The 24,600-nt window shown below is 44.5% G+C and overlaps 1 protein-coding gene across 11 annotated transcripts in view; it reads right to left on the bottom strand.

Annotated features, from left to right (window-relative positions):
- PITPNM2 (phosphatidylinositol transfer protein membrane associated 2) overlaps window positions 1-24,600 on the bottom strand; it is a 125,204-nt gene that overhangs the window by 94,045 nt on the left and 6,559 nt on the right. For 9 of the 11 annotated variants that reach the window (XM_038152911.1, XM_038152905.1, XM_038152913.1 and 6 more), the window contains exon 2: window positions 16,198-16,297. The exons of 1 other annotated variant lie outside the window; for it this stretch is intronic. The gene's annotated coding sequence lies outside the window, so the exon portion shown is untranslated. Of the gene's footprint in view, window positions 1-16,197; window positions 16,298-20,357; window positions 21,472-24,600 lie in introns of those variants that run through there. One more of the 11 variants, XM_038152908.1, reaches the window with a different exon arrangement.

A 24,600-nucleotide genomic window follows, 5' to 3' on the forward strand; every position in this document is an offset into this window, starting at 1 on the left:
CTCCACTTCACTGAAGAGCAGAAGGGAGTTACAGAGCTCTTTTCCCCTTGCTCCCATCCAATTGGCTCCAACAGGCTGCAGCGAGCCCGGGGCTCTGCAGGGACACATCCCCAGCTGTGAGCAGCCTCCCACCTGCCCCTGCCCCACGCAGACCCCTCTGTTTGGCTGAGGAACACAAATCCCCACTGCCGGAGGAGTGGCACATGTGCGAAGCTCACACTGTGTAATGAGTGCTACCCAAAGTGCAAATGCAAGTGGGTGAATATTGGCATGAACCCTGCAGAGAGAAGCTAAAATTAGGGCTTGCAATATGGAAATCTGTAATATCCTCTGCACCTGGGTAGCTCAGTGTATGCCATCCCAAATGCTTTAACTAAAGGGAGGGTAAGAGGGGCAAGATGCAAAATACACATGACCTTCCCTCACCATTTTTATCACCAAAAGAGGTTTCTGGATTAGACATCCTGCAGCAACAGCTCAAAAGATTTTACAGTGGAGATAATTAGGAACACATCACCCTTTCTTTGATCACATGAAAGATTATTTTAAACCAAACAGGAACACAGCTCTTGCAATGATCCTCAGTCTTTGCCATACTCTTCTCTCTCTTATCTCTTAACTGCTACAGTGGGGAATGATTGGCAGGTGCTTTGGACATGGGATTATAAATATGAGGTCAGTATTCAAGCCAGAAGTAACAAACCCCACTTTACACAACAAGGGAAGCTGAGTGCTCAGCATCCCGCACCAGTTAATCTGTGTTGTTTACTCCCCTGGTGTAGAAGGTTTTATACTGATAAATTCTGACTGCTCCTCAGCAGAGGCAGAGCTGTGGGCAGTAACCTGAGCAGGACTCTTCAGAGCACACTTCTGCCACGCCCTGATTTTAGTATCATTTGCAAAAATCACAGAATTTCTCTAACAGCATCAGCAAACCAGCAAAGCAGCCAAGCAGCACACAAAGGAGCTCCTGGGTTTTTGTCTCTGGGCTGCTGGGGGTGAAAAGGGAGATTTGTCAAGAAACCTTCTAGAAACCCTGGGGGTGAGAGGCCTGGAACTGGCTACAGTAAATGAAAAGCATAATTCAAATGCTGACATGTACTTCACAAAGCTGTTCATTCAACTACATGGGAAGGAACGGCACCAACCGCAATTTAAAGTAGAAAAAAGGAGAAATGGAAAAAAAGAAACCAACTTAGGTACAGCATTACACAGGAGCTGTTCCCAAGGCTTCCATCCAGAAACAGACTACCAAGCTTTCATTCAATGAGGTACTGCTACAAGAAAATTACCTCCTGGGCGCTAATGGTCTCTTAGTTATAAACAACCTCTTTAAATAAAGGGGAAAGAAAAAATGTGTGTTATAAAGGACTTCGCAACACATTCCCTTCAATAAATCCTTCCTCCATTCAGTGCTTCCCAACAGGAGCTGCTCTACCAACTATCATCACCAGTAATTCTCTCCCACTAGGGGGAAAGTAAAATAAAAAATTCAGACTATAAAAATATCTCCTTTATCATAGAAGAAAGTTATTATGAGCCTCCATGCTGCCTGGCTGATGCCTGTGCACACTGATGGTTCCCTCTTTCTCCAGTAATTGCTGGCAGAGGCAGAAAGGAACAAATGCTGACCATGTGAGGTGCCTCCAGAGACTCCAGGTAATCATACTCATTTTATTTATAGTAACAAGTATTTTATTTGATTTTGTTTACACCAAGAAGAATAGGTCCAAAGGTTCCTGGCAAAAGTATCCTGTTAGGGCAGCTGGGTAAGTTGGCATCATAATGTGCCAGGTATTCCCCTTCTGAACCACCTACTCTTGGCATATGCCTGAAAAAGGGAAAAAAAAAAATATTCCCCTCTATTTCCCAGAGCTCCTGACAGTTCCTACCAGCTTGGTTTGTCCTCTGCCAGCTCCACATCACTGCCAGCTCCAGATTTCTTGGCCCTGCTCTGGAGAAAGTCTCTCTTTGGGGCAGCCAAGGCTGAGGGACCAGCTGCAGGAACCTGGGATGAGCCCTGCAGGACACTGTGCAAGAAATGCTCCTACAGCCCCCACCCAGAGGTCCAATTACTGCAAACACCCCTGGTTTCCAGATTTCCCCAGCACAGCACACATGGCAGAGCCAAGCACGGATGTGCCAGCTCTCCCCAGAGCTGCTCACACGTTCCAAGTCCAGGCAGTGGCAGAGTACATCCCAGAGCTCCCAGCTGTCACCCCCCTGCCAGAAGAGCCCAGCAGGTCAAGGGATGAGCCCACAGGAATCAGCTCTGCCAGCCCACAGTCCCCTCTGGAGGGCTGTTCCACCAGCTACGGAATGACAGGAGAACAAACAGCTTGGGAGAGAAGTGGTTTGGACTAAGCTGGACTGGTCAAATCTGCCTCCCCAAGCCTGGCCAAAGAGCTGCTGTGGAAGGCAAAAAGACACATTTACCTTAAGCAAAACCCAGCCAGAGAAATTAGCAATTTTGTCCTCCAAATGCACAAGCTTATTGCTCATAAAAGGTTTACACTGGCTGGAGGAACCTACACTAATGAAGTTTTATCACTCCCCACACCAAGTCCCCAAGGGAGTCCCAGCAAAGCTTTGGAGGCAGCCACAAAAGTCTGGGATTGTGCTGCATCCCATCTGAAGGAAAAACAAATCCTGCTGGCAACCTAAAACATCAAGCAGATATTGAGGACATATTCAGCCCCAAACCAGTAAAAAAAAAAAAAAAAAAAGGGAAAAAAAAATCATCACCCACGCTTGTAAGCTGGTCACACCCTTAAGCTCTTCAGAGAAGTTTTACAGCTTGTAAAACCCTCATGATTCATTTGGAAATAAACCACGATCCCTGTGCAGCAGTCTAAGCTTTCACCAGGGCAAGAGATGCCTCAATCAACTGGACTTCGAGGGGCTACGTAAGGAACACAAGGAACACTAACACATGTCAGGGACTAGCTACAAACACACACAAAAAAAAATGTGTGGGTATGTGCTCCATACCCAGAAGAATTTATGCAGAGAAAAGCAGGTTGTTTATACAGGAGCTTTGTTTTCAGCATCACCACTCAGCTATCCATTATCAGCCCCAAAACAACAGGGCACAGGAGACTAATGAACAGCATGAGCAGGAAATACAGAGATGAGAAGCAAGATTTAGAGAACAAATAGTTCAGGCACTCTTGTATTTTACAGAAGGTCATTCACTGGGCCTTTATACTTCATTTATCAAATTAGATCTGAATTGGTGCAGTCATCCTGATTCAAGAAACCATCACACATCTTTTCCCTTCAAAAGGAGAAATAAACACCTTATCTCTCAAGCAGTTTCCATCAGAGGATTTCCGAGTCCTTCCCTGGCACTTTGCCTCACAAAACCACCTAGGCAGAGCTGCCTCCCCTACAGACAGCCTTCAGAGGTGCCAAGAGCTCAAGTGTTTTGCCGGTAATGGCTTAGACCAGATCTCAGATCCACATCCCCTCCCCCAAGATGCACCTGACTGAGCCAATTATCCATGCGCTGCCCTTAACCAGTGGGATTTTATAGCCTCTATTTTTCTAGTGCTTTCCTTGTCATCATAAACATCCCAGTGTTTGCTCACAAGTTGTTCCATTAAAAACAAATGTGCTGCCACTCCACGGCTGTGGAATTTGCTGCAGAAAATCATCCAGAGAACAGCCCTGCCTTGCCAGCCACCTGCACCACCTCCCCCTTTAACTCTAACCCAGAGGCACGTTACAATTACATTATTCCAACTAAATAAAATTATTTTCCCGTGTTCCAAGACATAAAACAACCACATTATTATGGCCATTGCCACTGTGATTTAGTAATTTAAACAAAAAGACACACACAATGATAAGAACATAGTAAGTAGTACAGCACTTCATTACAGCTGGAACCAGTATTTATGACCCCTGAAAGCAAAGATGATCATGAAAATTATATGCCCAAACCTGTCACTTCAAAAGTACAACTTAATCATACAATGCTCAGCACAGAGGTTTCAAAGACACTTTTGGTTTTTCCAGGTGAAGAAAAGCCCTGAGAGACAATAAATCGTTTAAGGTATCGGTGGAAGCAGCTTACTTACCAAACAGGATTTGCAACGCAAAAAGTGAATCAGGAAGCATCATCCTCACACACTGCACCCTTCCTCAGGCTGCTGCTGAGTCCCTCCAGCTGCCCCCTGCCTCCTCCAGAGCAGGTGAGGGACAGGGACAGCCAGCCAGGGCCACAGGAAAGGGTTCATGTGCTCCCAGAGCTGAGAGACGAGCAGAGATGGAGAGCTGCAAGTGCTTTGAGAGCTCCTGACCAGAGAAGTTAATCTGGTAAAAATGCTTTGGACGTGTAGCCACAACCCAAGTACAGCTCTCTGCCAAGACTGAGAACAATACATTATTAACTAAAGTTTAATTATATCCACAAACATTCATTTCTAGCTGAGGCTTACAACCTCCTCTCTGTAGATTTGCTTGTTCTTCTAGTGGTCCTGTTAAGAAATGAGTTTCATGATGACTTTCATAGCCCAAAACACACATTCATCTGGTATTGAATTTACTTCTGTTTTGTTTCCATAGGAATTTTGCTGGTTCCATAATAATTAATTTATGTCAGAAGCAGACAACACTTCACAAAGGACCCTCTAATCAGTGGCTATGAAGGGTGGGCTGCAATATGGTTTCTTTGTAACACTGGTCAGAGTATTTTCAAAAGGCAAAGCCCAGTTTTAAAAAAGAAGCTATTATCTCCCCACCAAATGAGTATGGAAATTAAGGAGCACTTAATTATTACATTTGGGATGCTCTGAATTAGTCAAGATAGATTTCCAACAAGTATCATTCCCTGTAGAAAATCTGGCTACTTGTAATATATAGACCATGTTTTGTGGTTTTAAGAGAAATTTTGCAGGAAGAATGAGTCAGCAGCAGACAAGCAGCCAGGTCTCTACAGCCAACCAACAACCACGACATGGGCATCAGTGGGGAAAGCCTCAGGCCTCAAAGACCCAAGTAGAAGGCAGCCCCACTGAAAGGCTGCCCACTCTTCCCAGGAACCTGATGGCCAAAGAAGCCATGCAAGTAGCTCTGAAGACTTTATCTCCTGTTCTCTTTCACGTACATCAACCATATGCGTAAGCAAAAATCACAGTCTCCATTCCAGAAGAAAAGCCAAAATTCAATTAATGACACCAGTCTTTAAAAGCCAGCTGAGACTGCAGAAATGGCTCATTCAGGAAATTTTTCTTTCTGAAAGCTTCCATGAACTGTAATAATGCAACTATTGCAGGCATTTATTTATTAATACAGAAAGATTTATTTATGAGAGATCTGCAACCAGCTTAATCTCCAAAAGCTTGATGCAGTTTAGCCCCTGGCCAGAGTTACTCCTCTGCTTTGACATCAAGAAGCAGCACCCCACTGCTCAGGGGTGATTGGGAATAGCCCAGGGAACACCTCAGCAAAAGCAGCAGGCACCCTGCACTCCCCCAAGCTGCACTTTGATGCCAGGCATTGATAAGGAAAAGAGGCAGATTCCACAGGCCAGGAAAGCTGGTAAGTGGAACAGTCAGGGTGTGTGTGATGGCATGGGTGGAAGGAGATGGAGAATTGACACTTTCCCTTAAATCAGCGTGGCAGGGAGGGTTATGAGAGGTTGCTGTTGAGAACTACCAGATCCTGCTCTTGTGCAAAAGGAAGGCCAGGGTCAGATGGTCACAGCACAGAAGATGCAGCAGCAGCACATCTGTGTCTCTGCTGGGCAGAACATCCCCCTGAGCTACCAGCAACACGAGTTTGGCAACACTGGAGCCACTTGATTTCAGGCAACTGTGATATTAAATTAATATAGTTATTTGTAGTAGAGGCAAGCTCATATTAAAAGAAAGGGAATAGCACAGGGGTATTTCAATTCATAAGAGGCAGCTATGAAGACAGCACTAACATGTGGGGAGGGAAGCTTTCCAATGGTTTTGCTACTTTGTCCCATTATGATTTCAAAGTTTGAGTAGTCAATAAAAGTATGTTCCAGGTCTTCAAAGAAGCAGATCCCCACAGTGCCTGGACTCTCTCTGCTACAAGAGATAATTCAAATGAAAGCGTTGCCCTGTTCCCAAGTATCAGGATCCTGGTTCCTCTTCTGCTTCTCCTTTATCACCAGTGAACAGCCACGATGATAACAAGAGGAGTGAGTACAGCTGTCTAGAGAGATGGCAGGTACTGTCCTGAACATCCCACAAAATTAAACACAAACTTTCCCAAGAGCACAGAGCCAGAGCAGAAATAAGAACAAGCACAACTTTTCTACCAACAGGAGCTCAGGATCATAAAACTGCTTCCTGCTGCCCCTACCTCCTGCACTTCCTGCCACCCTGTCCAGGGAATATGCCTTCTCCCTGATCAGGACCTGCAGAACACAGCCATCCACTCAGACACGAGCATTAAGAATGCCCCAGCAAAGTCACAGTGCTGGGACAGTCCCTCCCCTCAGGGTTATCAGAAGCTCAGCACTGCTGTACCCACCATGGCCTGGGGAAGGGAAAGCCTCTGTGCCCTCCTGCTTCTGCCTCCTCAGGTCAAAATCCCTGGTACTGGGCCAAAACTGAGCATCCCTGCCCTGAGAACACAGGGAAGGAGAGAACTGCTGATCACCGCCTCTGAAACAACACAGATGTTTTGCTTATTAAGCACACACAGAAAGAAGAATTTGAGCTGTTAACATTTGTCATTGCTGTATCTCCCACTGAACCCCGGGGAACACAGGTGGGTGCTCAAAGCAATGGGCACCACAGGCCATAAGGGTGATGTGAAACTAAAGACAAAGGGCTCAGGGCTCCAGGAGCTTGTTTCACATGCAGAGAAAGCTCCCAAAAGGAAGAAGAAGTAGTATTTTGAAGTCCACCTGAGGCATCAGACAACTGCTCAGGAGACAGCCAGCTGCCAATGTCACAAGACTTGTGCTACCTCTGCCACATGTTTTTACCCAGGAGTCTCACACTGAGGCAGGAGTGCTCTTGGGTACCCACCCCACTGTCCACACGACTGCCCCTCTGCTGAACATGTCCTCAGCTCCACAAACCACAGAGACGCCTTTGGCTGTTGCTGACAAGGCCACAAAAGGGTCATGAGGGCTCATGCCATCCTGGAGAGCTGAGAGGCTCCTGGGCAGGACCCTTCAGGGTGCAGGGGAGCCCCTGAACCACTCAGGCAGGAGCATCTCTGCCCACATCCTCCCTTTCCATTTCACGAGGTGGCTCCTCACTGGCACAGCTGCTGATTAAAGCTTGCATTGACATCTGAAGACTCAAAGGCAAATTAAAATAACCCTACACTTCTTAATCCAATTCATGCTTTTTTAATGACTAGAGTTCCTATCATGTGGAAAGCATCTCTTGCAGGAAACTGCTTTGACCACTGCTGCTCATAAAAGTAAAAAGACTTGCTAATGCTCTCCAAACTTCCCACAGAAGTATTTATATCAGAACCCCTCTATTTTTTTTTGCCCAACAATAATCTAATTCATGTGACTCTTATCTTGACTATGAAACAGCACATTAAATCCAGGATCACAGCTCATTTAGATAAACGGAATTGGGCACATCCAGCGAGTCATTCCTGCTGTGACATTTCTACTATTGACAGAGTTATTTCCAGGCCCAGCGTGGGCAGGGAACGGGGAGGACTCTCACCCTTCAGCACAGTCACTGCCCCTCGCTGAGAGTGCACAGAGGAGCCAGATTTTCTCAAGGGACTCTACCTGGGTCTAGTCACATGTTAATAAACATTCTGGCAGCATTTCCCAGAAATAACCTTCAACTGTTACCTAGAAACATAATCCATCAAAATAAACCTCAAAATAGTAAGAAACGAAGAGAACTTTCATTGGTAGGCTGTATTCTAGCTATATATACAAAAGAATTAGTGCACAATGTAGAGTCATTGATCAAGGGGATAGCTCAAATTAATTTCAAGGTTATTTTCTTTGTTCTTTTATAAACACAAACAGTGTTTTTAAAAAGTTTCCTTTACCTCACTCTTTCCTACCCTCTGTGAGCTCCTAGGAATAGAGCTGAACCTCATGGGCCTCTACAGGACTTGAGAGCACCCAGTGGAACCAAAGCACTTAGCAGGTGATGAGCTGAAGTGAGTCTAGAGCTTAACAGCTAAATCATCCAGAATAGATTAAAATTTCCCATCAAATAAATTGAAAGTTCTGCTTCAGCACTGAACAGTTCCCCTTCGCCCTACAGCTCCATCCCCACACTCCTTTTTAATCTGAATAAATACAGATGGTATTTGCCTCCCCCTCTTTTTCTTTCTATTTTTTTAATAAACTGCTGGCATGATGCAGCAACCACAGTCAAAGGATTTTCTTTAGGAACTCAGAGCACTCCTGATCTGCATCTTGATTTCAGCTCGTAACTCTTCATAAACAAAACAGGTGCACGGGTCTGTCAGTGCCTGGGCTGGTGAATCCTTCTCTCCCCTCACAGCCCTGCACAGGGATGAACACACACAACACGCTGCCTCAGTAGGAACTGGAATTTCCTGGAGTTTCCACTGGAGGCTGTGAAGCTGAGATACCATCACAAGTGGCTGGGGTTCAGCCAGGTTATCTCCCTGATAACCTCCTGCAGCCTGGGGACGTGTGTGCAGCGTGACATCCACGTGCTGATGTTCCAGAGGAAGCACACTTGGCTGTAGCTCATCATCTCCCAGCACTGCCTGAGTGCCACAGAGAGGGAGCTGGGCTTGCTTCACTGGGATGCCTGTGCTCTGTCTGACTGCATCCATAACAACCAGCTGCTGCCCATTTACAGCTCCCCTCCTTCCTGAAAAATTGTATTTTCAACCAGATGACATGCTTCTGATTATTAAGAAAGATCTCTGTATACCCCAGAAATTAATCATTTCTCTACTCTGCTAAAACTGATGACAATGTAGCCTTGGCTCTGGAAAATTAACTGCTATAGGTCAGTCAGTCACAAAGATATGCAATTTAAAATTTTCATACACTCTTTTATTCAGGTAGAACCCTCTCTTCAACCCTTCTCTGCAATCATCAAGGTTTTATTGGAACTGGCATAAATATTCAATCCATGCTGCTCATCAGTCTGGTTAGAGAGAGATGGTGGGGGTTCACTTCAAGTCCCAGGGCAGGTTCTTTTCACACCCATCAAGTTTTGCTTTTAACCCCAGTAAAAGCAGGGTTAGATCCTAAACAGGTCAACCCACAAAGACATAGGGGAGCTTGAAATGGATGAAGACAATATAAGGAAAGCAAGATAGTTAATCAGACAAGGGTGTATTCTATGCAATAAAATAAGCTAATCACCTTTATCTGCATTACAACAAATATCTCTTACTTCCAAAAGTCCTTAAGGCTGCAGAGTTTTCAGTGACCTTTTCCCCCTGTTTCCTCTAGGATTAATACTCTTCCTTAGCAGTCTGCTGGCAGCTGCTTCATGACCTCTCTGGATATCATGAATTAAATTCTTGCGTTTTCTGACTTTTTCCACCATTAGAAGGACATTTATCAGGTTAAGCCCAGATTTCTTTCACTGTCTTACCAGCAGAGTTTTGGATGACTAATCAAAGGACTGAATATATTTTAAAGATTCAATTCTCCCTTCACTATTTATACTAGTCAATGTCACTTTGACACTATTCTGGCTTTTCACTGCAAAAAACTTTCCAACTCAAATTCCCTTAAAACGAACATGCTCTCATAAGCAGACAAGTGCCATTTGCTCCATCTTGCCCTCCCCCAAGTTAGCTTCAGCTGTCACCAAAAACACAGTAAGCATTTTCCTCCTTGGGAACTATGTGTTCTTGCAGTTATATTCAATGGACCAGAAGAGTCTGGCATCAGAAAAAGAACTATCTGATTTCTTGGACTCACTGCAAGAGAACCTGGCTTGGCCAGGCACAGTTATAACCACCAATGGTTCAGTTAAATTAAAGATACCCTGGGCGATGAATACTGGCTGTACAAAAAGTGATCAGGCATTCACCCACCTCAGATACAGCTTCGGGGCTCTGACTGCTCTCTGAAGGGTGTTTTTTTCTGCAGTTATAAATAACAGTGAGTAAAGCACTCACTTTGTATGTTAGCGTGAAGATTTTTGGAGTCACCATCTATGAATCGCCACCATTGTTTTAGTAAACAGAAAGTTTACTCAACAGCTCTTGAGAACCTTTCACATTTTCACCTGATTTCAGTGTGTTCAGATCTGAAAGCATGTTTTTCAGCTTGATTCAGACTCAGCACTCAAGGTCATATCTACTATTTTCACCATGATCCATGTTGCCTTTTTTGATCTACATTACCTAGAATTTCTGTTTCTATGCGCAGTTCTAAGGAGGGAAATATGCCCTGAAAAAGCAGCTGCACCTTAGACCTACCCTGAGATAGTGAACCTTGCAGTGCTCCTTTATGCCAGGAACTGCCACACTCAGATGGCTGATCCTTGTGTGAAAAAGTACAAAAATGCAAAACACACTTAAACCATCTTCCTAAAAACCTGCTTAGGGCAACTCTTTTTCACAGATAACTCTACGTTTCCATCTTCTGCCTCACCATGTGCCAAGCCCAGTCCTCAGGCACAGACAGCTTCCAAGCAAGTGAGGTTTCCACCCCGACCTGCCTCTGCCCTAAGTGCCTTTCTCTCACTTCATTAATTGCCCCTTTCCATCATGCTATTGTGACATGGTGAAAGCATATCAGGAACACATCTGCAGCCTTCTGTCCCCTCCAGGAAGGGCCCAGCATCTCACTGGAACAGCATCAAGGGGAATGGTATCGAATGTCAGGGTGAGTTGCATCACATCTGCTCTATGCTCTGCTCAGGACAACCTTCTCCACAGAGCTTTTCCAGGAGAGGCTGCTCATCAGGTCTTATTTTTAAAGAATCTGGGCCAAGTCATCCCTGCTGTAGCTTTAATGACGTCAATGAGCTACAGCAGGGGTGAAATTGGGCCATTATTTTTTATGTCCATATGTCCTGTGCCTATTAAAGAAAAAAAACGGGAAAAGAAGATCAAGGAAGAAAAGTTATTGAATCAAAAGACTACCTGGTGCAGAGATTAACATCTAGATGTGGAATGTTCCTCTTTTGTTCCTGCTGTACATTATAAATATAACAGTTTATGGAAAAATAAATACTTCTGTAGTGTCAAGGTACGATGTGAGTTCTGCGGTGACAAATTATATTCACATTTTGTATCCTGTTTTGATAAAAAAGCCAACAGAAAAATCATTACCAGGAAAAGGTCTCTTCAGAACTCCACTACAGTGAGCAACACAGTTGCCAGTAAGTGTTAGTGTCTCCTCTCCAAGCCAACATTCATCACACCCAGCATATCACCACCAAGTAGTAAAGCCCAGTGGACCTTGCCCTGACCTCATTTCTTACCCAATCCAAAACATGATTCTACAAATACCAAAAGAGAAAAATACGATAAGGTTAAGCCTAAACAGTGTTTTCTGTGAGTACACACAGCTCAAACACCAACATGAGAAGGGACACAGCTGAGGAGCCCAAGCCTGCAGATGTGGGACACCAGCTGTGAACAGCAGCAGTACCAGCCACGATTCTGTGGGGATTTTCAGAAGGCTGAACTGCACCGCTAATGTTGATAAAATGTGCAAACAGGTTTCCCACCCCCCACGCCCCAGTCCACGGGTACTGCCCGGGCTGCGAAGGCGACTCCAGCTCACCCGACCGCAGCCGGCGAGACCTACAACCACAATTTCTCAACTCCACACTTAAAGCCCACTTAACTGACATTCAAGAGTATGAGTAACCATATTCAAAGGGACACAGGTAAAATTACTCACCCACACGCCTATAGAGAGTCAGGCTGATGCACCTTTTAAGGCAGAGAGCAACTGCCCAGCAACAGCCCCAGATCACAGGAGCTGGTGTTCAGGGCCTCTGCTTTGTAGATAACTTTTATTTCAAAGCTTTATAGAAGATTCCTTTGAAATCTTTGACCCTAATTATCCAAGTTGCAGCTCCAGTCAAAGACTAAGTCCTCTCTGCAAAGGCCTTTTTTCCAATTGCTTTCCCTTTGCATTAATGAGCTCTTTTTCCCACAATAAGCTACAACAGTTTGAGGTTTTGTTTTTATTTTTATTCCTCTCCTCCCTCCTCCTCTCCCATTCCAGCTCTGGAATCAAAATAACTTGAGATGGAAAACGTGTGACCTCCCAAGCCTTTATTTACAGTATCACAAACCACAAGGGAAGGTTCTGTCCAAGTTTTCCAGCTGGAATGGGAACGGCAGGGAAAAAACGTGCCCTCATTTCTGCAGCTGTGATATTTAACACATCACAGGAGAGAAGGGTGGGAAGGAGGCAGGAGAATCAGAAGCCAGTAATGATGCCATGGAAATATTGCATGAAGCATCTCAGCCACACAGGCAGGTTCACATGATGACATCTTTTCTCCTCAGAAATAAACAGAGCTTTGTACGTTCAAATGTAACTGCAAAACCAGTCTGATTCAAAGGTGTTACTTCTTCACTTCTACACTAAACCAGATTGTAAAATACAGAAACTTTTTGGACTCCATTTAAGTTTGTATCAGTGCTGTAATGATCTCTCTTCATGCCACCATCCTCCAAAATTATAACAAATACTTTGTCAAAAAATAGAAGCCTAGCAGCAACAGACTCTTCCTCAGATATTTAAACAGCACAGAAAAACAAACACAAATGAAGGAGGTTTAGACCTATAGAAAGTTACTTGCAGCAGGAAACTGTCAGTTAGTTTGTGGTTACAACCACAGCAGCATCACAGCCCTTTCCTCTCAGTTAAAGACGTATGTCCAAACAGTTCCTCGTGTCTTGTGTTTCTATTGTAAAAGGAGGAAAACCACCAAAAGAAAAACTCACTCCTGTTTCCATGAGAAATTTCATAGAGCCAGATTATGCAGGAGACTCTGTAGATCCCTTCTTTTTGAAAAGAGATCCTTCTGTACCTTTCCAAACATCTGTGTCCTGGCAGGTCTAAATGGGTTTATCTGTAACTCTCTCCCACCTTTACAAGATCCCATTCTCCTTTCCTCACCTCTCAGCAGCTGCCCCTTCTCCCTGCCTGGCACAGTAACAAGTCAACCTTTACACACTGAGATGGGGAAATGTCACAATTGTGCTGCTCCATTATGCTGCCAAACAGGGCTCCTCTCCTCGCCAGTACAAAAGCAGCCATCACCCAGCTCCCTGGAGGGTTACCCCCTTGATCTAACTCTTTACAGTGAGTTTTTCATTTCAGTTGTTGAAGAATCCAACATGAAGACAGATTTCTCCTCATTTAGTCGGTTTCCATAACCTCAGCCCTTGCAAGGGGTTCAATTCTCATTCAATTCTCATGTCATGGGTCCCACACCAAGTCCCCTGGTAAGTACAAGGTGCAGAAAAAGTAAGGTTCAGGCCCAATTTGTGTCTATATAAAAGGACAGAAGGCTCTGGAAGGAGAAAAGCTGGTCACATCACACAGCCAGGGGTGGAAAATCACAGCCAGCATGACACAGGCACAGGGACAGGTGCTGCAGGCAAGGCAGGGAGTGCTGGAAGGACAGCAGAAGGAGGCAACTGCAAACCAAAGCTGTGCTTCCTTTTGACAGGACACAACACATTCCTTCAGTGAAGTTACAAATTGCTTAGAGGGGACATCACTTCCCCAGGGCACAAGTCCCCTGCCCCCAGCCTGCCTCATATTTTCTCAGGCACCCTTGGATTCAACCTCATCTACCTTCCCCTCTTATTATCCTCCTGCCCAATGTCAGCCTCTGCCTCTTCTTCCAGACAGAAAACACTCATCCCATCCAGGCTTCTGCAGCTGCAGGAGCAGTGGAAGCACAAACAGGCAGCACAGTGCCCAGGACAGCTGGAAGTGAGGATGCTGAGGGACAGAGCAGCAGGTCCCTCCCTGTCCTATATCACCACCCTCCATCTCCTCATCACACTGCCTTCCCCCTGGCCGCCTGCCAGGTCCCACAGCTCCCAACATCACCGGCACACACAGCTCACGTCTGCACACGCCTCCCTCGGGCTCTGCTCACAGCAGGGATTGAGGACACTTCCCTAGATTTTGAAATAGTTCTATGCAGAATACTCCCAAGGATGACTTGCAGAGGAGCATTCTCCCAGAATTTTCATTCTGTCCAGCAGTTTGGATTGAAAGCCTTCAGGTCTGGGAAAACAAAGGGCTGCACAGTGATGCTGGCAGAACAGAGAGGGAAATTACTCAGTGCCTACAGCATTTTCCTGGACATGGTAGTTCAGTTTTTTGTCTCTGTGATCACTGCATTCCCTGACAAGGTTTAAAACCCATTTCTCTCCCTACATTCCCTACCTGCCAGCTCACAGACGTTACTCCTCTCTGGTGACGCAAGAGCAGGGATTCATTTTCCTGTGAACACCATTCTGGAGGCAATTTCCCCTCACCTACCCAGAGAATTAATGACCACTTGGGCACCTCATCAGCCCTGTAAAATCCTTCAGGAAAGTGAAATGAATGGAGCCTCAGCCTTGGGGCAAAGCAAACCCTAAGCTCTGCCAAGGATCGCATTTCTTCTCTGCTGTTAGGGCTAATTCAGAGGAAAACGCTCCCCCTCCAACAGCTGAGGGGGAGTGTGTGACCTAAAACAGGAGGCAAAGCTCTCGGGATACAGATGTTCCCCCTCAGCACAGCAGCACAAACTCACACGGCAATTAATGCCTCTCTGAGCATAAACTCCTCTGTGCAAGCTGCTGCTGGCAGCTTTTGATCCCAGAGAGACCTGGCCACAGCTCCATTGGAGCTGCAGTGGGCAGGCAGGAGCTGCTGGGCTCTCTCCTGAGGAAATCAGGTATTCCACAGAGGGACAAGACAGCACTGGAGCAGCCTACCCAGCCTGGCTCTGAGCTCTGCTAATCCCAAAGAGAGGCTTCAGGAAGGAAATCAACTTGGAGAATGGCAATGAATTCACTGGGAGCCAATTTCCTGACAGGAGACAATTAAGGTATTCAAATCACCCCTAGTTTTCCACAATTTCTGATAAAGATATTGCATGTTCATACAGAGCTGGTGTCACTGCAGTCTCAGTGTAACTGCTGTGACCCTGAGGTATAAACCCAGAGAGACTGAAAACATATTTCAGTCTGGTAAGTGAACAGTCTTGGATCCAAACTCATTTATTCCTTCTCTTCTCAGCAATTCGTTGCTCTCGAAGCAAAACCTGACTATTGTTAAGTTTTAGTATCACCCCAAAGAAACATTTGGTGGAATCAAAAAGATCATTTCTGATAAAGGAAAAAAACCACTTAAGTGCTGAGCAGTGTACTGGAGGAAAATAAGATGATGCAGAACTGTGCAGTCAGGGTAAAGGCTGACACCCTGTCTACCAAAAAAACTCCAGCCAATAATTTTGTAGTGAGAGCTCACACTATGAGGTACATTTCTAGAATTCACACAAGAGGTTTGGATGAGCTGGATGCACACAGTGAACCCCCAAGCAACACTGCAAAGGTTACAGCATTAGGGAGCAGCAGGTACACACACTCATAAAAAACAATCTCTTCACTTTCACTTGTTAAAAGCCACCATGGGTAACTGCTTCCCCTTCCACACTGTTTACTGGGAAGTTCTGCATCTCAATCCTATTGGCAATGCAAAACAAATTCAAAGTTCAGAGGACAAAGAAAGGTAGAAACTATGATTTGATGGTAGTAAATGAGGCTGTACTACTTTTTATTTTAATACAAATAAAATCAACAAGGTTAAGATTTTTTTTTTGAGAAAAAACACACCCAAGATTGAAATTAAAAATTATTAATTGCACATCCTGTGCAGCCATTCTCCCTTTTAATTTATTTATTTGAAACATTTTAAGCAGGAAAGGATGCTGACTAAGCAGAAAAAGGCAAGGAGTGTGAGCTTTCTTTCAAAAGAAGTTTATTACCAATGCACACATCTATGCAATTTAAGCCAACCATGTCCTGTGACTGCCAAGTGCTTCTCAAAGAGCTCCTGCAGCCATTCTCCAGCCTCCATTTCACCACGTTTTCCCCAAAGCATTTATTCAAGTGGAACCCAAGCTAAGGTTAATCTCTTGCAGGTTAGTATCCCTCAGATAAATTACCATTCTCCCTAGTAGCATCTAAATGTTTTTTCCTAACCCAGAAGAAAAAGAACAGCCATCCAGCTGAAACATCAGAACCTACCTTCTGCAAAAAATCTTTCTAGATGCTTCTGAATGCAGGAGGGAGCAAAAACAGCATTGCTGAAAAAGGATGTCACTGTTGGTCCACATGTGTCAACATCCTAGAAAAAGACAGAACACAGTTGCTGAACTGCCATGCCCATGGGAAATCAAGAGCAAGGATAAAGCTGCATTATTTTTCCAGTTACACCATGCTAATGGCTGCTATGCAAACAACATAAAGCTACAACATTTTATAATTGCACATCAGAGTTTCTCTGCAGACATCCCTCCGGTATGTCAGAAATTCAATACGTGATAGTAGGCGGCAATGAGCACCTCAGGGATTTAAAGTGTGTTCCAAACCATGAGTCATCGTCATCTCTAACTCATGGAAATTAAGAAGGGAAAAAAAAGAGAGAAGAAAAAACACACACGTTGCACTGACCACTCTCACGTGCTCCCTCTGTACAACATTTCTCAAAGCATCTCCCTTCTGAGCTTGGAGCTCTGTGACTTCCACAGAGGAGACACCACAGACAAACCCAGCACATCCCAGATTCCTCCAGGGAGCCCCCAGAGCCTGGGCAGGATCCCACGTTTGAGAGTGAAAGCAGAGCTGGAGCTGCCCTTGTAATCCCCACAAATCCTTCCACAACTGGAGGAGCAAGGAGCCAGCAGCTCCCAAAGGCAGGGCTGGTGAACCAGCAGCACCCAGGAGGGCAAACCCAGGTCAGGAAAGCCCAGGCAGCCCATTCACACTCCTATTCCAGCCACCTGCTCCCCCACAAGGCTGATTTTTGCCAGGAGGGCTGAGGGCAGAAGGAACCTGTAATGCTGCCTGCAGAGCAAGTTACTGCATTGCTTGACATTCCAAGCAGCCCCGTTGCCTTTCTGAGAGATTCCTTTGGGCAGTCTCATCCTTACCTCCAACCACTGCAAACTGGTTTTAATGCTGCTTTTAAAGCAGCTGGGTTGCACTTTAGGGCACACACATGTGCTCTCCACTCTCCTCTCTACTGAGGATCTCCCCAAGTACATCCAGGGTCCTTTAGGTCTCCTTTAATGGCTTTTTACTCTGTCCTCCAAGCAGCAGCCAGAGCAGAGCCAGGCCTCTCCCAGCCCTGGTCTAACAGGGTGATGGAGCAGGGAACGCTGTTGTTCCACATGCTCACATTAAAACTGCCTCTCTCTCGCTGAACTCCCCATTATCCCTTTCCCCTTCAGGTCACAAAGGGCACAGTTGTCCTTCCCCATTCTTCCTCCCAGCAGCAGGGGCTGTGTTTTGCAGCAGAACACGCAAATCTGGGTCCACAACCACACAAATAAAAGCGCATCTCCTTGACTGGGACTTGGATCCAAGCCTCAACAGCAGCACCTGCTACCAAAGTGTTACACAGAAAAGAAATAAAACATCAATACACTCTGTTTCCTTCCCTACAGAAACTGAAATGTTTGGAAAAAACATCAATACCTTTAGCTGCAAACACTGCTTCAGTTAACATAAATTTATGTCTTGCCAACAGCTTAAAAAAACCCCAGGAACTGATCTTCACTCTTGTAACTTCTTGCACAGCAATTTAAAAAAATATAATAGTGCTCACACAGGTCAGATTCATCCTGGAGGAAGAGCAAAGGCAAGTAACGTTTCAGGACCATTAATCTCAGAAATCTCACCAGGAGCAAGCAGCCAGACAGCTTAAAAATATATTTAGTCCACAAATGCTTATTAACGTCATTTGCTGATTCACAGCTGAGCCAGGCACATAGAGCCCAAACGGCACTTCTGCTTTCCCAGGCTGGGTGGTAATAATAATAATAATAATATTAATAATAATAATAATAATAATGAAAGTGTTGGGCATCAAGTTGCCTAACCTATCTCAAAACCCTCCATGATGCACCTTTTAGATTGGATCTGTCAGACCTGGGAGCCACAGGTCCAGTCTGTGGCCCTGTGGTTTAGGATCTGATCAGAATTTATCTGAAAGTGAATCTTAAGTTTTCTTTTCTTTCACTGACTATTGATCTTGCTGCCAACATTAATACAGTCAAGACCAGAAGATAAATAAAATTAAGTCTTCAGGCTCACAACAACATAAACACTGAAAATCACTGCTACTTTTAAAATTACATCCTCTTTATAACTGAAGAAAAAATATTAGATTATTTGACACCTGTGCCAGTATTTTGTGTGTGCACTTTGGGGCAGAATTAACCCACTAAATTCTTAATGAATGCTTTAAGTAAAAATTATTTTCACAAAAGAAAATGTAAAGTGTTTCTTCCCCTACTGTTATATACAATATGATGATGCAAAGCCCAAAGGACTTTCTCTCTAAACTATTCAAATCTGTATGATGGAAATATATTTAAATACATTTTAATCTTGCTTTGCCTTTGAATTTTAAATACCTTTTTATGAAAGCAAGTATTTCATTAGTCCTTTTAGCCATTCTACCATTATGATTTGCAAGTAAACAAGAATCCTCACATTACCTCTCTCTTTTAAAAGGATTCAGTATAGCTGTGAAGCTTTTAACTCAATACACATCCAGTCTGATTGAGCCTTACCAATTTTTACAGGTTAAACAATAATTCATCCCTCAAGCACACTGGGATTTGTCCATACCCATTCTTTCCCCATTTCCCACAAGCAAGACAAGTCTCTCTAGGTGCTGGGTATGCCAGACACCATCCTTCCAAAAGAACCATCCCCTAGAACCCACACTTTGGTAAATAAATTGTAAAAAATTGAGTCAGAGCAGGGGCCTGCTCTCTGTCTGGCTTTGCTGAGCAGGGAACAGCTCTCAGAATTAGCAGGGCCTGGACACAGGGCTTCAAAGGGTTTCAGAGTTTGGGTGAGGCCAATCTCAAAGCCCCCAGGGTGGGTACCTGCAAACCTGGAAGGGCAGTCACAAAGCCTCCTCTAGGTAAGAAAAATCAATCTTTCTACCTCCATTATTCTTTTTTGTTCTGGGGTTGGGTTTTTTCCCTATATTGTACATTAGGGAAGGATGGTAAAAGTTCTTCTTTTCAGTGACAGTAAGTCTGTAGCAATTGTTCCAAACAGAAAAACTGATTTCTCTGCACACTTGTTAATGGTACTGCAATCAAAAGTGATTAAAAGCAAAAACATTTCTGTACAAGAGAAACTGAAAGTATTGCCTATGGGAAAACAGAAACGCTGGCATTTTCTCTACAGCAAACACTAAAAGTAATAGATAATTAATGTAGCCGAGGACATTATGACATTTATGAAACTTGTTTTCTGGAATAATCATAAACAATTCACCTTGACTGTATTCCCAAGTCATCACTTTTTAAAGTCATTGCAGTTTGCAGAGGCCTCGCTGATGCTATTCTTAATTTACTTATTTTTAGGTGTGAGAACAGATTACCAAGGCAAAATTCAAACTTAAAAATTGTCAGGTTTTCATCCTCTTCTATAATCATTAACCCTGTCTGCATTTCAGAAACATGCTGTGCTAAATGGAAATCAATTACACAGTTAAAACTGCTTCTGCTCTAAAATTAAACTTCTGAAGTGTGGGAGGATTCAGCATTGTTAAACAAGGGACACATTTGTCCAAACCACCAGGAAAAAGCAACGCAACAAAAACACAGAAATGTGAGTTAAAGCAAGAGCTCCCAAAAGGCTGCAACAACATTTTTATTACGGGTGATTTGCAAAAAGGAACGTTCCAAACTCCCTCCCTTCCTCGAAAGGCTTTCAGGGAAGCATCTGGGCACCAGAGCAGCCCAGAACCAAATCAAAGACCACCTCTGGCTCTGGAGCAGCACGACAGCTCAGCAGCACCCGAGGCACAGGAAAACACACCACAGCTATTAATAGACAGATTCACATGTAAATATCTCTTGCAAAGAGGCAGAGGTGCCACACAGCTCGTTTTTAGCACCAATGTTGAAAACACCACGTTGCACTAACAGAACTGGCATTTACCTTTCCATGGAGGATGATTAATTAATTATAAGATGCTTTCTGTTGGCTTCTGAAGGCTCCTCTGCTGAACTGATGTGATGCACTTCACTTTCCAGTCCTTCCAGGAGGCACCATCACTGCCACCACTAAATCACTTTATACTGGTGGGACAGGCAGAGCTCTCTCCTCACCACTACCTGGACAAACACACCTGGTGACAACCCCAAACCACAACTCACCTGTCTCGAGGACCAGAGCCCTGCCAAGCACAGGCAATAAAAAAGCTTCTGCAAACTCAGAGGCACTGACAGCACCGTGTTGCAGGGAGAAATGAACCAGCACAACTGCTCCTCATGATCACCACAGCTGGTCTAGCTCAGCCTCCTGCTCTTGCCCAATCTGCATGAATAAATTCTAAGCCCTAGCGAGTGTTAGCTGTGGTCAAACACCACATGCCCACGGTTTGGGAGCATCAGTTTCAGACCACAGAGAGTCTCCAGAGCCCTTTATCCTCAGAAAAGGTGGTTTCTGTTCTCCTACCAGCCACCCTAAAGAACTAAGGGGATACAAGTGAGCAACTAAAAATCAACAAACCACAGGGAAATAAATTCAAAATCCTAAGCACTCTAATCGGAGGAACGGGCTCCAGGACGTGCCAGGAAATTAATCAACATGCAAGAGAAATGCAGCAGTTAACTGGAAAATACGAGCAGCTTGGAAGGCACTGAGACCATTTTTCCCTCTCTGATGTTTGTAGCATCTGGACCCTCCAAGTGCCCTGGGGTTACGTTCCCAGTGGAGCAAAAGGTCCTGGCTGCACTGTAAGCAGCCAGACCCAAGGGAAAGGGAGGGAAAACAAACAGCAAAAAGCTTCCAGAAGCTGCCTGGGCTCTGGACCCTGCTGTAGCTAAAATGAGCTTTTCATTTGCCAAGAGCCCTCTCCCTCCTTCCTTAGAAGTCATTAAGCCTTTCCTAAAAGTCTTTATTCCCTTATATGAAATGGGACATGTTACAACCCATTGCTCTGATCAACTGCAAGAAAAAATATTCCAAATACTCAAACCCTGCATTCTATATGCACCCTTACAAGATTTTAGGAACCTCACACCAGTCTATGTACAACAGGAAGAGTCACATTTAATATCACACAAAGGTGGCAACCTGTTCCCCACACACATCACCTTCCCAAGCCTCCCTCCTGCCTCCAGGCTGGGATCCCAGGAATCACCACCAGAAGCCCCTTCTAAGATTGCTTTGGGGTGGGCAGATCTTAGAAAGCAGCTTTCAAAAGAGCCCATTTAATGTCAAGTTTCAGACTCCCCTCTGAGAGCAGCAAAACCGATGGGATTTTTTTTTTTTAAGGAGAAGGAAGGAAAAAAAAATATAAAAAGCCTCTGGGTGGGTTCAGCACCTGTGTATGCCAAAGGCACTTCATGTTTTATTCATGAGAATGCTATCACCCCGTGAAGGTTTCTAAGTGACTCAGCCAGACAGGGTCTCTACAACCAGCTTTCAGGAGAATCTTTTTTGAAAAAAAAAAAAATTACTTTAATTCAGCTGTTTGATTAATATTATTTCCCAGTAATTTCTAGCCAGGAATATTTCAAGCAGAGAACTCTATGTCAGCTTCCACCTTGCCCCTTCCCATATAACTGTAGCAATTAGCACAGAAAAATTAGTCAATTATGCAGTATTTCACCTTAAATAAAGCAGCTCAAGAAATAAAACACCATTTAATTGGTAGCTGACAGCCAGAAAGGAACACAGTGGCTCAGCAACGTGCTTAAAGAGCGTCTGAAATCCATTCCTAGCCCTTGATGGAAGCCTGTCCTTGTCAATGAAATCCACAATCCATAATAATGCTCAGTATTGTGCTTTCATCCTCTGTTTTATCAGAGCTCATCTGCTGATCAATGAGGAGTCCCACAGAATAACACTCTGAATTTCAATGTCAACACAGCAGTACTGTGGTAATGATCGAAAATATTTACATATTGCCTCATTGATCGTGGGGTGTTCTCTTCCAACCATCTGGCTACTGGGCACTCATCTTTTTTATTATTTTATTTTAGTTTTTAGGCCTTTACAACTATTTCAAGCAGGTTATCCTGACAGTTAACTTGCAGCATTCCACCTGAATCAGGTTTTCCTGTTATTTTTAACCCAGAACATCAGCAACACCATTAATCAATTTCATCCCATCTCAGCGAACACGAAAATCATTTTCTAAACAAGGACAAACCCCCCAAAACCCCAGCAAACACCTGCTCCGTGATGTGCCAATTCAGCTACAAGGTCTCGTTTTTAATGTGACTCAAGGGTGTCACCATCTCAACAACAGATGAGTCAAATGGAAATCTGTCCCTGACTCTGCTCCTGCTGCCAGCCTCAAAAGAAAGAAAGGCTGCCAGGGTTGTTTTTCCCACCTCCAGATGGAATATCCCTTGATCCCTGCAGTGCAGAGCCCTGGGCACGCAGCACAGGCTTGGGGTGACGCTCCCTTAGGAACTGCTCGGGTTTTCTGAGCCTGGTGCTTCAGAGCAGGGGCTGTCACGGGCTGCAGGAGTGAAAACCAGCAGCAGCCAATCTCCCTTCCCCTCTCCCACCTGAGCCTGTGCACCCTGAGACCCCCCCAGTCCATCCCACTGTCTCCCCTGGTGATGGATTTGCTGCAGGTCCAGAGACCCACCTGGAGTCAGAAACTGCAGGGAGAAATTGGGATTTAGCCTCAAGAAAACCAAGCAGAAACAAAAAGCACCTCCCTGCAAGGTGCTCTGAGCACCAAAGTGCTGCACTCCCCAGCACAGCACAACCGGTTTCCACTCAACTCTCATCTTGCTGAGCCCAGGTTTCCATGTAAAAATGAATTTTTAAGAAGCTTGGAAAAGCTTATCCATGTGCATTCTCCTAGGAAGCTTATGAGCAAGTTAAAATAAAATATGCAGGAAAGACTAACATCTACAAGATCTACAAGGCTGCTGCAAGAGACCTCAGCAGGGAACTCGCTGAGAATATTAAAAAGGTGGTTCTCAAACAGTTGTCAAACTGATTTCAAGGAGGTTTTTAGTGGCTCCAAATCTGTTTATAATCAGAAGCTGACACTCATGGCTGCTGCTACCATAAACTTGATTTAGGAAAAATGGGAGGTCTGAAAGCCAAATTATACTCAGTCTTTAAACCAGGAGTTAAAATCCTCACTCAGCATGGTTTAGCTGATGATTTTGGTAACAATGTTTAAGACAAAGCATCGCTTCTTTTTTTTCCCCAGTTCTAGTTTGATAACAAGGAATACAACAGAAGTTCTATCAGCAAAATGACATTCAGACAACAAAAGACAGAGCAGGGAGGGGGAAAGTGCTCTGACATATCTGCCTTTGATAATACAGATGCTCCATTAGACAGTGAAATAAATCTCCCCTTTATGCCAAACTCCTTTGGCTGCTGGGGCATCTGTACAAAGGAACAGGCAGGAGGACAGAAAGCTCCTTCCTCTCCATCCTCCCTGCCCAGATGTTTGGCAGACAAGAAGATCTGACCTAAAGATACCCAAGGCAAGTGAAACCATCTCTCCCTGCTCTAAACAAAAGAATGAATGAAAACTGGGAAGCCAGGGCAACACGCAAAAGCTGAATGAGAAAGTTCAATCCTTCAAGTAGGCTTGTCCAAATATGCTCTTTTTTCCTCACAGTGGCAGTGTGAGGTGGTAGATGAAGGTGCCCTTCTGAAAAACTTATTTAAAGGTATTAAATGTAAGCAAAAGAGAGCATTAAAATTATTCTAGTCTCAACAGAAACAGTTGTGCCCAGGCTAAACACATTTTTGAGGATATCTGATGGAAGATGTTTACTGCTTGTTGAAACTAACACAAGGAACAAGCCAGAGACAGGTTAGACAAACAAAGAGTCCCGTGAGTCTGGATAAATGATCCTTAAAAACAAGAGAGGGAGAACAAAACAGGCTGTGTGTTCTCCATCAGTTCACTTTGGTGGATCAGAAGCCTAAAAGCCCCATGTCAAGCCTGCTCAAGAAATTAGCAGGGAAACAAGGAAAGCAAAACAAAACCAGAGACAGAAATCTCAGGAATTTTAGTGTCTCTTCTGCTGAAATGTGCCTGCAACATTTCCTATGTCTGCTCCTGGTTTAGCCTTCTTTAAGACAGCCGTGATCCTCCACCTTGGCTTGTAAAGAGCACAGAGGACGTTACTGAGGAGATGGGATGGCAGAGAAAAATCAAGCAAGAGGCCTTCCTCCCCCTCCTGCTTTTTTCCACCAAATATCTCCAGTTATTTACATCCTCCTGTCCCAAACTCCCCCTCCAGTTTCACAGCTTGCAGTTTACTCTGCATTCGGGTGGAGACAACACATGCCTAGCTTCAGCATGTTTAGGCTGGAACACCCTCTGAACGTGAGGCCGGGACACAGAGCCCACAGAGGGAAGGATTTCCAGATGCAGAGACAGGACAGAAAATAGGAGCCAGAAAC

Source organism: Motacilla alba, chromosome 15 (genome assembly GCF_015832195.1).
Source record: "Motacilla alba alba isolate MOTALB_02 chromosome 15, Motacilla_alba_V1.0_pri, whole genome shotgun sequence".
Lineage (NCBI taxonomy): Eukaryota > Metazoa > Chordata > Aves > Passeriformes > Motacillidae > Motacilla > Motacilla alba.